The following is a 4,318-nucleotide window of genomic DNA, read 5'->3' as shown; positions in this document are numbered from 1 at the left end:
TCACGACCTCGGCCTCGCAGTAGATCTGCAAAGGGCTGAGGCCGTCTGGGAAACGGACTTGCAGAAACTTCAAGACGGGGGAGCGCCACTCCCTCTCCTGAAAGGCAGAGGCATGCATCCGTCCGTCCGTCCGTCCGTCCGTCCGTCCGTCCGTCCGTCACATCTCTGGCCTCAACACGCTTGTGCGAGTCTTCCCACCTCCAGCTCCAGGATGCGGAACTCAAGCAGTTCGTTTTGGTCTCGGATATCCTGGATGTGCTCTTTCAGACGCGCTTCTTCCGCCTCCATCCGCCTGACCTGAAAAGACAGTCAGACCTCATCTGCGGGGCTTCCCGACAGGTGTGACGCCAAGCGACTCCGCCCAGCGCCTTTCTTTCCGTCACCTTTTCGGCCAACTGCTGATTGCTCTGACGCAGCAGCTGCTTCTCCTCCACCCACTTGACATTCTAGAAGAGACAAACGCGTGGACAGCTTTGGAATGTTGTGTCATTTTCATCCACAAATTCTTTGGTTGACTGGAAAATGACATTTGCTTTTCTCCGCATTTTCCCAGCCACGTTCGGGGGGGGGGGGGGGGGGTTGGTCCAGTAATGCCAGACGGATGAGTGACTGAAGAATGTAGCTATTTTGTCTGAGAAAAAGGTGTGCTCATTGATGAGCTTACCTGTCCTTGTTGCTTCAGCGCTGACTCCAGATCTGCTACTCTGCTTTGATAGTGACCCATTTCTACCATCAGCTTTTCTCTGGTCTGAAAGGAGGAGGAGGGAGGCTCCTCCTCCTCCTTTCAGACCAGAGAACACCCGAGGCTGGGTGAGAACGGGGAGGCTGCGACCCGGCCGGGGGTTGCGGGAAGGGGCGCCACCTTGATCTCCTTCTCGGCGTCGTAGTCCCCTTTCGCTGGTCTGGGCTAGCAGAGCGTAGGCTCGTTGCAGCGCTTGATATTCTTGCGTCAGCTGGCGGTAGCGAAGCTCCGCCTCTTCATGCACACACCAATGCAACACAGCACTAGTACCAGAATCAGTCAGACCGGCGACAAAGCACCCGCGACGCAAAGACGAGTCCGATTCCAGGCTGAAGAGGAATGTTTGGTGCCAATACGCTGGCAGAAATGGCGGGCTACCTCTTCGGGTTCCGTGTCGGGGGTTCTGTCGGTGTGAAAAGACAAGGACGATCCGTCCGAGTCCACCAACACGTCTTCGTCGTAGCCGTAAAATGTTTCGATGACCTGCGGGCGCGGAAGCAAACATCTCTCTGAACAAACTGAAGCGACACCTCACGATGAATCGACGAGAGGAACGATAGCGAGAAAAAGGCCATTTCATCTTGCGCAACACCAAGCAGCCGCAAACAAACAGACTCACCTTGCAGGACCTCACGCTTTGTTCCTCCTCAGAGATTCTCGACGTCGGTATCGTAGCAGCAAATCTCTCTCCTGTCGACACAAATAATCCGCCTTTGAGATTCTTTGGATGCAAAGGGAACGAACGGCTCCGGCGCAGAAACAAACGCGACTCACAATGACATTTCTGACATGAGCTCCTGTCTCCAGAGCCTGAAAAACACGTCACCGGCGATGATTGGAGGGACGCTCGTCTTTTCCAAAAGTGACAACTACAGGGTGTGTCAGGGTTTTCCAGATTATCTTTATCGTATCATTGTTTTGCTTTGACTTTGACTGCGACCTGTAATAAATAATATTATTTATCCCTTATTTATCCCTATCGCTTATCCCTTCCTACACAAAGTCGTAAAACACCCCTTGCTATGTTTTGACTAGAGGTCAAGGGCTTCCTCTATTCAATCCACTCTTACACCCACCCTGTTTCTCTTAATTAAAATGCTCGTGCAGGAGCCGAGAGTCAGACTTCATTCGTACAACGGATGGACTCTCCACCTGCAGGTGTCCAAAAGAACTTACTTGTCTCCCGTGTGGTTCTTGCAAAATAAGTTGGAGCGAGCGCAACTCTAACAGGGTGCATTTTGCCACTAGCTGCCTACGGACAATGACGTCGCGCTCGCGGCTCATGGTTGACGGGCTGAGCAGCCGGGCAAGTCCGTCGTTTTCAGCGCACAGCGAGTGGCAAAGGCGCTGACAAAACGGGAGCTTTGAGCTGCTGAAAACGGCAAAACAAGTCTAAAGCGTGTTCAAACGCGTGCGCACAATGCTCCTGCTTGAAAGGTCGGAATTTAAGGGGCCAATTTTTTGGATGGCGGCCGCCGGCCAAGCTTTGGACGGAAAAGGTTTCCTGGCGACAGCGAGCGAGCGCGGCGCTGCCGTACGTGCACCGAGTCGCCTGCCTGAAGACCTTGGACAAGTCGTCGATGATGTGCCGCTGCTCCACAACTTGAAGGAACTCCATTTCACCGTCCTGCTGGCCGCAACCGCGGTCCAGGTCATTGAGCGAACTAGGCCTTCTCTGTGGAACACAAATGCAGTGGACTCTGTTGGCACGCCGCCGTTGTCCGCGTCGACTTACCAAGCTTGCCATCTCCTCGTTCTCCTGGGTGACAAAGCGCACTTTGTTTTCAAGGCGACACAGCACCAGCGAGAGTTCTTCATTCTTCCTGCTCAGGCGTTTGTTTTTGTACAGGAGTGGCAGAAACTGGCTTTCTGTTTCTCTCAGTCGCTTTAGCTGCAAGCATGAAGTGCGGGATGTGAAAGACGCACAACACGCGGGCCAGAACGTATCCATTCCTTTTGCATCGGTTTGAACGGAATCGTGGCTTTGGCTCCCAATAAAAGACATCTACCAGGCAACCGACTCGCCGCGCCGCTCAACTAATAAGCAAGCGCAATGGGTGCCTCGCTGGATGGCGCGCATCAAACGTAGCGCAAACCTTCAAGCGTGCTGTCAATAAATTACCAGTTCATTGCGCTCTTCAGAAAGCAGGGCGTTTCGATCCTCCAGTTTCCTGATGACTGCGCTGAGCTCAGCGATTTTCAGATGAAACCGTCGCGTGTCCCGATCCTCCTGAGACTGAAAACGCCCCGCAACACACACACACAAGCACTCGTTCAAAGTTCAAAACTGTTTTTGTGCTACCTTCCTCCAGCAACGAACTAAGTCATGCGTACTGCAAGTGTGTGATGAGGTGGCTTACGCAATGAAGAGGATTGCTAGTAGCGGCGTTGACCCCACTTCCAGGGTAGTTTAGGCCCGCCCTTTGGGAATCCCTCAGGGCAGCGATCTGCTGCTCGGCAGCCTGAGTCTGCAGCTGAAGGCGGTGGACGTGGCCGGCCCCAGGGCTTCATCCAAAACACTAACCGCTCTGTCTTTCAGCTTGATCTCATCCGTCTGGATGTACAAACGGGGAGCGCTCAGGCAGGCGGGCAAACTCATTTGCCAGAATTGTGACAAAAACAAAGAGAGCAACCGGCCAATTTTTTTCTGGAATCGACTAGAACACCTTTGCTGTGACAAAAGCGAAGCGAGCAACCGGACATTTTCTTCTTGTGAAATAGAATAGAATAGAATGCCTTAGGTGTCATTGCACTGCAGGTATACAACGAAATTGGGAACATAGCCACGCACCGCGCATCTGATCAGTCCTACCAGTCGGCGGATCTCCCTCTCGCAGTCTCTCTTGGTTCGGCTCAGCTCCTCCCGATGCTGGTGATGAGCCGATCGGAGCTCGGCCGCTCGGGACTGCCAGGCCTGCTGGGCCGCTGCCAGGGCTTCTTCCGCGCTCCTGGTGGAGGCGACACCGCTCGGTCTCCCGACACCGCCGCGTCTCCTCCACCTCCGCCAGCAAAGCGCCCCCCCTCCTCACCTGAGCAGACATTGCGCCACACCGGGCCGTTGAGACCGCAACGGAGCGCCGCGACGCTTACTGGGGACAAGCTACACAATACGGTAGCGGCCGCATCGAAGCCCGACGTGGCGTGCGGATAGTCAGACACGGATAGAGCGGATCACCTTGTCCATGGAGCCGTCCCTCAGGCTGAGGACCAAGGCATTCAGTCGCTGGATCTCTCCATCTTTGATTTTGATCACTCTCATCAGCTCCATTTCATGCTGCCGCAGTAATGTCTCCCTGGTAATGGCTAACTCTTTCTGCTTCTCCTCATGGAGTTTGCTTTTGAGTTCCGTCATGGCGGCGGTGGCACGGTGGTGCTCCGCCCGCAGGTCCTGACTTCTCTCTCTCTCCAGACAGCTGACCTGACATGACTTAGACTTAGACAAACTTTATTGTCATCTTGTCTGCACATGGTGCATACAAAACGAAATTCCGTTGCATACGTCTTACAACAAAGTAGTGATATTGCAGTTGAATAGAAGTAACATATCCTATGAAAATATATATATATACATATATA

General features: G+C 53.5%; 1 long non-coding RNA gene across 2 annotated transcripts; it reads right to left on the bottom strand.

Moving 5' to 3' along the window:
* Positions 1-579: 579 nt before the first annotated feature.
* LOC148393676 (uncharacterized) lies at positions 580-3,291 on the bottom strand. Of its 2 annotated transcripts, XR_015860385.1 has the most exons (4): positions 3,103-3,291; positions 1,517-2,978; positions 1,362-1,432; positions 580-1,225 (listed from the first exon to the last, which is right to left on the bottom strand). It is a non-coding gene; the product is annotated as an uncharacterized LOC148393676 (long non-coding RNA). The 2 variants fall into 2 exon arrangements; XR_015860384.1 differs by having other exon boundaries at positions 1,362-2,978.
* Between the last annotated feature and the right edge of the window lie 1,027 nt (positions 3,292-4,318).

Source organism: Syngnathus floridae, chromosome 9 (assembly GCF_059516105.1).
Source record: "Syngnathus floridae isolate MCC-2025c chromosome 9, RoL_Sflo_1.0, whole genome shotgun sequence".
Taxonomy (NCBI): domain Eukaryota; kingdom Metazoa; phylum Chordata; class Actinopteri; order Syngnathiformes; family Syngnathidae; genus Syngnathus; species Syngnathus floridae.
The sequence above is the reverse complement of the archived record's forward strand: the minus strand, read 5'-3'. Positions and strand labels throughout refer to the sequence as shown.